Raw genomic sequence first — 10,017 nt, 5'->3', positions numbered from 1 at the left:
AATGTACTATTAGTTGAAAGAATATTCTCATGCGGATATATCTTGCATGCAGAAGGAACTCTTTCCTTGAGGATTGCACAGTTATTTTAGAGGTTAGTGAGCAGTGTGTGAGGTAATTACACACAGGTGGCAGCTTGAGGACCCAGGAGAAACTGCGCAAGGAAATAGGAGGCTTGGAGGACTGAAGGAAGGCATATGTGTTGTTTATTCTGTCTATGAGCAGTAGTGAGGGATTGTACTGAGAGCTGGATAGCTTGTGAGCTAAAGCTTTTTGTAACCCTGAGATATTTCCACTTGTATGATAATACAGATAGCAGGGTTTTTAGCTGAGGCTTTCCCCAGAGTATTCTTCTGTGTTTCATGTGTGATTGATTTCTTCTTCATCTGTTATATGTGTTCTATTTGATCTTGCTCAAAATCGATTAAGCTTCCACAAGTTTGTTTGTAGAAGTAGATCAGGTATTTTACTTTATTATATTGCATTATCAGGTGATCTACAGTGAGAATTTCTACATGAACTTGATTAACAAGTTATAATTTTGTTCTGGAGACTATATTGGATGTTGATCATTATTCTATATAATATAGTTGAGAAATTCTTGATCCTTTAATCATTCTAGAGTAAGTCAAATTATTCTTTTAACCATCATATAACCATACTAAGCATATTTTATGACCAACTTGTTTTACAAGATTCTTGTACAAATGAATCCTATCCGGGAAAAGAGTTACTTCAAATATGCATTCCTATTATTTTGTCTAATCATCTAGTTTTTGACCTTAAATGAGCCTTCAACTTGACCAATTGCATTCCTTCATCCTTCATGAGTATTGTTTCCATACTATATTGAATATATACTAACCTTGTTATACTGGTTCTTCCAAGAACCTTCCAAAATTATAGTTCTTATAAGAGTCTCTTGCGTAACTCTAAATGATTTTGTCCCATATCACTTTGGTTGTCTGAGTTGCATGACTCTGACAAATTTTGATTCTAACGGACTTTCCAATAAAGTATTAACAGCTTTGGCATTGGTTTCGTATAACTTCTTACTTGCAGAGTCGGTAGGTATTGCTGTTGGAAATTGATATCCTCCTTCCACAATTTCCCAAACATCGGCTCCAAGTGATTGAAGATATGCTTTGGTTCTTATTTTCTAATATACCAAGTTTCTCCCATTGAATATTGGTGGTCTGATAGATCCCATGCCTTCGTCATTATTCATCTTGAAAGATCTTCCTTCAAGCGATTAAGCTTCTTCTCAAGGACATGCTTTGATACCAATTGTTGGAAATAATATTGAGAGGGGGGGGGGGTGAATCAATATTTACAGTTCAATATTTTTTATTTCCCAAGCAGTTTTATGTACACTACTTCCATGAAGTGAACTCGCATGTACACACTACTGTGATTAGAGAAACCAACGTATAGCCAGAGAACTTATGATTTAGTCAATTTATCATGTGTTGAACCTTAATCAATGCATCAGTAACTTGTTAAACAGTGTAGTAAAAATATAATAAACCATCACACATGAACACCAAGATTTAAGATGGAAACCCAATGCAGGAGAAAAACCACCTACTATTGTCGTCTCTATCTTTTTTTAATATTAAGAAAATCTATTTACAATCTTGTACCGGTGCAAACTCATACCAATACGCAGGCACCCACCTGTAGAAGGCTACAACCTTCTCCCATTTTCCAGCTTCTATTGGAAGGGAGCTACGACCCCCTAGCTCTTGTACTAGCCAATGTGTTTACTAGTATGTAGGCACCGACCTATAGAAGGCTACGACCTTCTCTCTTCCTCCAAGGACCACATTTCATAAATTTTCAGACTGGATGCTCCTAGTACACAACAATAAAAATGAAGGTCTTGTTTCATCAAGTTTTCATACTGGACCCATCAGAAACTTTGAAACTCAAACTGCATCAACCAACAATTAGTTAATCTGAACAATTAGATCACTGTCTCACTAGAACACTGTGTTGAAGCCAGAAACCTGCATCATCATTTAGAACTAGCTGTAACCTTAAAAATCATGCATCAGAATGTATACGATACTTTACTGAACCCAACTTGCGTGTATACGCTACTTCCTTTAACCAGACTTGTGTATACCCTCAAAACTAATGAAACATAAAACTTATGAATCAAGTCTATACCAACCAGCAATATACTGAACATCTACTATCAATTTATAGAGATTTACACAACCAGTAGCAGAGATAACCCTTCTTACTTAGACAATCAATCAATCAGACACCAAACTCCTTACGCATTCAGTTTTACATTCAGATCTAAGAAGACTTCATTGACAGACATCACTAAAACAATAGAACTAATCAGATAGATCAGTCAGATATGAAGAATAGTCTTTTATTTTGTATACACTACTTGGAAGAATAGACCCTGCATGTAAACACACTTTTACCGAGACAAACCAGTGTATAGATATACAAATATTAACTCATAACTTTGTTGATATTCCAAACTTCAGACAAACCTAGATCATGACATTTAAAGAATAAAACAAGTGTACACAATCAGATCTAGCCCAACCAATATCATATCATTCAATGATAATTCATTTCAGGTCTCATGATCCTGATCCAACATTGAATTTAAGGTGCACATAATATTTCAGATCAAATCAAAAACATAGCCCCTGCAACATAAAATATACTTCAGATAGAAATATTCTGAAGAAAAACAATTTTACTTGCACACACTGGCCTTATAATCTTCTCCTCCTTATATAGTTTTAGGCCTTTCTCAATACCTCGGACCAAAACCACTTACGACCCGTGGTATTCTTAGACGGGATCAAATATTCGTTACTCCACTCAATATTGTGGGCTAATAACATGGTATTGACCCCTGGTATTCTTTTCTCTTGAATTTCCTTGATTTTCCAACATACACGGGTTTTTCTTCTTGTGAAAGTGAGTTCATACGTATACGCTCTTTTTGTTCTTTGAACTAGCGTGTATACATTGTTTTGACTAAGTGGACCAGCGTACACATCTTAAACTTCTTTACACCATCCTTTTCCTTAAACTTATTTATTTTGATCAATAGACCTTAGTTCCATCTACTTGTTCTTCTGTACCAATGCACTGTTACATCTGAATAGACCTGTCACTGTGAGTTGCCTTTCATCAAAATCGAATTTACTTGTGAGTGAGTTTCCATCAAGGACAACACTTGTATCATAATGCCAACATGAGAGAGATAGATCCCAAAAACAATATTTCTTTCTTCTTCTTGGATTCTCCTTTTCTTCAGACTTTCACTTTTTCTTTCTTACTGCTCCCAACTTCAAATCGAACTTCTTGTTGAAAGATCAAACTTGTGTGAATGAATGTCCTAAATGAGGTAAAAAATGCTTCTATTTATAACCTTTCCAAGGGGTTGAATTCCCTCCTTTAGGTCAACTTGTAGCTGCCAGGGATGATTTGTACTTTTGAGGTTTCCATGACTTTCTAGACTCAAAATAAATTCTTTTTCAAGATACATTTTTCCCAGATGGGTCTTATAATCACAATGTTGGCTCTCTTGACTCATGATAATAAATCCTATGACCTAACAAACCGTAGAAGTATGAAGATAATGCTTTTACCTAAAAGACAATCAATAAGAAGCGTGAAATCCATGCTTTAAAATAATATTTTTTTCTTTCTTCTTTTGTTTTTTACATAAGATATACACATTTAAAGGAGTACAATAACAATTATGAAGACCAAAACTAATTATATTCTTCAACAATCCCTCTTAACTAGGGAGGTATTCATAATTGTACAATTAGTACAAGATTATTATCAAACTTAAGAGTTCTCATTAGAAGAGTCAGATTGATAAGCCAATTGTAAGCATCAAAATTATAACCAACATTGTCTTTGAGGCCTAACTAGACAAGCTCAACTTAATTTGAGAGAATTATGTTGGGAAGCTTTATGTGAGATACCGCACTACCTCTAAGGCACATACCCCATCTGGATGTTCACAAGGTATGTCCTTTTTATTCTTATCTTGGATTTTTAATCCCTAATCCTCAAAGAATACTAGTCCTCTTCGACCACTCTTATTTTGGATACCTCTCTCATCCTCAAAGAGTTTTGATACTTTTCCTTTCTTGGATTGTCTATCCTCAAGGAAACCACAGATTCCTATCCAATTCTCCACCATTCTCCCTCCATGGCCTTCACTTAGAATTACGACTATTATTCCTGGTCAAGTGCATGACACATAAAGAAGAGAATACATATGTGATTTTTTACCATTGCTCCCTCTCAACTAGAGAGGAGATCCCTTTTCCCACTTGGAATAGATCCTTGCTCCTTCACAGATATCTGGAGACTTCATATTCCCTCTAAATCATAGAGGAAATCCACAACTTACTTCCAATTAGAAGGTCATAGCCACAATATTTCTAACTTATCTTCATAAGAGCATCAACTGCTTGTTCTTAATGGAGATAACCGCATAGCTCCCTCTTTCCTTCGCATCTCATTATATTGTGCTTTCTTTCTTTATTTCTTTCTTTCTTTCTTCCTTTAATCTTATCACAGGGTTCAAGCCATCAATCTTGCACATCACTTTCATGTTGTCATCATTAATGAAAGAATTATATTGAGCCTTACCAAACTTCAAGCTAATCATAGCTTCCTCATGTTGGGGTTGCCTCAACATTCACCATAGCCAAAATCATATGTTGATCTTGCCTCAACATTCATCATATATTCCTAGAATATCCTTCCAGGTAGCAAAACAATATGTTAACCATATAAACAATAACAAAATATTAGGCATACCTCATTGTGATGGCTTTCTCATCAAGACATCAACATCCTCATGATCCATCTCCACAAGAATCTTCATTCGTGCATCAAAATTCCCAAGCATTGAACTTGATTAACAAGTTATAATTTTGTCCTGGAGACTATATTGGATGTTGATCATTATTCTCTATAATCTAGTTGAGAAAGTCTTGATCCTTTAATCATTCTAGAGTAAGCCAAATTATTCTTTTAAGCATCCTATAACCATACTAAGCGTATTTTATGACCAACTTGTTTTACAAGATTCTTGTACAAATTAATCCTATCCGGGAAAAGAGTTACTTCAAATATGCATTCCTATTATTTTATCTAATCATCTAGTTATTTGACCTTAAATGAGCCTTCAACTTGACCAATTGCATTCCTTCATCCTTTAAGATTATTGTTTCCATACTATATTGAATATATACTAACCTTGTCATACTGGTTCTTCCAAGAACCTTCCAAAATTATGGTTCTTATAGAAAAATGATCACCTCTAACATAATGTTAGATGAAGCTTAGATGAATAATATGAAAAATGGTCCCAATATTCTCAACTATTGAAAAATTAGATTATTCAAAGAAACTCAATTAGGTAGACTCTAAATATGTTACTATCACATGATTCTATCTATGATGCCATGCTTTTACAAAAACAAAGCCCTTCTAGAGTAAACAATAATGCATGCCATTCTAAATGAAGGAAATACAAACTTCATAAATAAAATGACAAAGAGGATGCCCTATTCAATAGTAAAGATCTTTGATATATTCTCTCTTCAAATTCTTCTCAGGTTATCCCTTTTCTTCAACTGTGTGAGCTTCACTTCTTTCCTTTCTTTTGTTGTTTTGCTCGATTTGACAGTCCCTTTTAAAGCGTCCACATTCATTGCATCCAAACCAATGAACCTTGGACATATCTTGCTTCTTCTTGGACTTTCCAAACTTCCCTTCTTCAGCTTCTTGGTTCTTGCAAGTAAGGCTCAATATTGTTCATTTGATTCATTGTCATCCTTTTCCTTACTCCTAGCCTCTTCTAAGATGCATTGAGCCCACAACTCATCAAAAGGAGTAGTATCTTTCTTGGAGTAGATGCTAGTTGCAAAACTGCTCCATAAGGCTAGAAAAGCATTTAGTACATAGATGGTCATCTTAGAGTCATAAATTGTCTCGCCAAGCCCATGTAACTAATCTCTTATTTGTGAAATCTTGATCATATAAGAGGCCATGTCTTCATCCTTCGATTTCGTAATTTTGTATAGTTGGTTTCTCAAGGAAATATTTTGACCCGATGTAGTTATAGAGTACAAATTTAATAGCTCATCATACATAGCCTTAGAACTCTTCAAATCATCAACAAAGGGAACTAGGCGATCCTTAATGGATTCAGCAATGATCTTTTGTGCCCTCATTTCTCCTTTCTCATATTTTTCTAACTCTTGAGTCTTGTATTTTTTAGGTTCAATAACTTCACCGAGGAAATATTTCATTACTTCATGTTCTGTAAGTGCTAGATCAATCCTTTTATTCCATGCTAACAAATTTGATGAGCCAACAAGCTTATTGATTTCCTTGCAGAAAGAACCCATATGACATGTAGATTCAGATATAGAGAAATAATATGATACTTTTCAACCAAGAGTCTTCTCTTCTTTGATGATGTCTCCAACTATCTTGATGCTTTCAAGATCTTCACAGAGACTTCAATGATGTCCTTTAAAGATGCTTTCTAGGATTTCACCAACAAAAACTTCCAAGAGTGATGAATGATACCAAGATCCTTTGATGCTTCCTTCAAATATGTCTTCCAATGAGCCTTTAAATAAATCTCCTTCCAAGACAGATCAACGAGATTCTTGTAATCTTCCTCTTTCAAGCCTTTTCTTGATGAATTCTTCTTTCTTCAATAAAATTTTGATTCTTTTGTTTGTGATTCCCCTTATTTGTGTCCACAAGATGATTTTTTCAGTGGCCTTCTCTTGTTCACCTTAGCTCTGATACCATGTTGGAAAACGCAATATGATATCAATTAATTCAAATTTTTCTTAACCTTAGTAATTACTTGTGAACTTTATTTATCTTCTTGTGTTTTTGTTTATTAGTTCTTCTTCATCAAACAATTATCAATAGAAAAATAGTAAAGACAATGGACACATAAATTAGGCTCCAAGCTAACAAAACCCCTCCAAGGGGAAAACCCAGAAAAATCTCTTCTCTTCTTATAAAAACTGCTTCATGAGACACAAATGAGACAACCAAGACCCAAACCCTAGACCAAGTCCTCCTCCAAGTACCAAGTCAGCCCTTCTAGTTAGGCCAGATCAAACAAGGCTCAATCTTGCTTCAACCAACTTCCAAGTTCAACTTCAACACCCAACTTTAACACTGCAACTTCGACTTGCAACTTCAAACCTATAGCTATAATAAAAACCCTAATTCAGGAACAAGACAATTCTTCCATAGATTTTCCTTTGAGCAAGATAATTTCTCCCAAGGTGAACGAGGTCAAATCAAAATATCTACTCTTCCAACAACCTGATCCTAAAACTTGAACTCCTGCAATTCAAACCTACAATTTCGACCTTCCTTGAAGATGCAGAAACTCTAATATTCGCATGTGTTAGAGAGATAGAGCCCAAAAACAATATTTATTTCTTCTTCTTGGATTCTCCTTGTCTTCTAGACCTTCGGTCTTCCTTTCTTGCTACTCTTAGCTTCAGATCAAACTTCTTCTTGAGAGATCAAACTTGTGTGAATGAATGTCCCAAATGAGGTTGAAACTGCTTCTATCTATAGCCTTTCCAAAGGTCGAATTCACTCCTTTAGGCGGACTTCTAGCTGTCAGGGCCGACTTGTACTTTGGAGGTTTCCAAGACTTTCTAGACTTCAATTTTTTCTTTTTAAGATGCATTTTTCCCATATGGGTATTATAATCATGACGTTGAGTCTCTTGACTCATGAAAATAAATCCTATGACCTAACAAACCCCAGAAGCATGAAGAACATGCTTTTACCTAGATGACCATCAATAAGAAACATGGAACTCATGCTTTAAAATAATATTTTTTCTTTCTTATTTTGTTTGTTACATAAGATATACATATTTAAATGAGTACAATAACAATTATGAAGATCGAAACTAGTTACATTCTTCAACAGTGTCTTTGTGCTACACATTTTATTTTGGGCATGGAAATCAAAAGAGACCAGACAAATAGGAAATTCTGGTTAAATCAAAGGAAATATGTTGAGACAATTTTGCAGATGTTTAATATGCAAGAATGTAAATTAACAAAATTCCTTGTTATAGTAGGTGTAAAGTTATCTGCAAAAATAGTTTCCAAAGACGCAAAAAGAGGAAGAGGACATGTTCTCTATTTCATCTTCTCATGTGGTTGGAAGTTTATTGTATGCAATGGTCTATACTAAACTAGAAATTGTACATGCAATGAGAGTGTTGAGCAGGTATATGCTAAAACTAGGGAAGGAGCATTGGACGGCAATAAAGAGGGTTTTCAGGCATTTATGCGGCACTACTCGTTATGCATTGTGCTACCAACAAAAACTAGGATTGGACAGTGTTGGATATACATGGTTTTGTTGATGCAGATTGGGCTGGAGATATAGATCGTAGAATATTTACAAGGGGGTATGTATGGAGGAGAAATTAGTTGGATGAGCAAGAGACAATTTGCAGTGACACTCTCAATTATAGAAGTTGAATACATGGCAACCACTCATGGAAGCAAGGAAGTGATATGGTTGCAGATATCATATTCATGTATTGGGTTGGTACAAGAAGTTGTGAGGATAGATTGTGACATTCAAAGTGCAATGTTCCTAGCTAATAACCCAACAAATCATCCTAAGATAAAGCGTATCGATGTTTAGTATCACTTTGTGAGAGATATGGTTGAAGAAAGGGAGATGTTGCCAATGAAGGTTGACACTTTGGAGAATGTTGCAGATTCAATAACAAAATATGTGAGTTCTGAGAAGTAATCTTAATGTAGAGAAACAATGGGAATTATTGCTTTGGATAGTTGATTATGTACTCCTATGACCCCATGTGTCGGAAGAAAACAAGTGAGAGAATGTTGGATATGTTGGATTTGTTATATTCTTTGCATGACTACCTCCATCTACGTTGCACCAGGCATAGTGGGGGAAAGTCCCCCTTGCTTGGGGGGTTTGCAGGGGTGAAGCACCCTTGCTCGAGGATCCAAGGGTAGCATCCTTGGAAAAAAGAATTGGGTGGTTTCTTGTTTGCATTTTGGCAGTTTTCGACACATGGCTTTTGCCTGTAACAATTTTGTGGCACATGGTGGTTTAGCCCATGGATATTTAGTTTCATTGAAGAACTATGATTGTATTCTAATGTAGGGTGAATCGATTAAAAATTTATGGATGCCATGGGATATATATGTTGTATTGTAATACTATAAAAAAGAATATATTGAAAAATATTTATAGTTTTCTCAGTTTTGGTTTCCAAGGTAAAATATATATATTAATAAGTGTGTTTGCTATTGCATATTTTCTATTTTATTAAGAATATGTTTGTAACAATTAACTGTATAGGATTAAAACCTACAATAATTTTGAATGTAGTCAACATCTTTTTTTTCTTGAAAAATTTAAAAGAATTTTCTTCCACTTTCTTGTTTGAGAAGGATCTCTAGTATCACTTGTAGTAAACCTTGATAGGTAAAAGTATAAAACCCCTTAATTTGAAATATAATAAAATCCATCTAAACAATAAACAACACAAGAATATAGAGAAGAACCTTAAGATAAGTTAACACCATCAAATACTTATGAAAATAATCAATTGAAAAGTCATTCTTACTATAATATAATACTCAATATCTAACACATCTCAATACAATGATACTTATGTATATTATATTTTCGCATGAATAATCCTAGGGGTTTATGCCAACTTTTCCTCACCATTATAGTTATTTCCCTTAGCTACCTAGTGGGCCTACGTATTACCTGCTAATTGCCAACTAGATCTTATTCCATGATTTACAACCACATTACATTCATTATCCCTCGTGGGTAATTTGCTAAGAACCCTATATGATCCTCCCTAAGTACATTATTGTGTTTATGCTTACCATGTTTTCTAAGCATGCTAAGCGATTTAAATCCTTTCCTCTCTTGCTTGGGGCATGTAGCCTATA

The sequence above is a fragment of the Pinus tabuliformis genome, chromosome 3_1, assembly GCF_031772625.1.
Source record: "Pinus tabuliformis cultivar Carrire ecotype Pingquan chromosome 3_1, CPIR1, whole genome shotgun sequence".
NCBI lineage: Eukaryota > Viridiplantae > Streptophyta > Pinopsida > Pinales > Pinaceae > Pinus > Pinus tabuliformis.
This window is presented reverse-complemented; position numbering follows the sequence as displayed.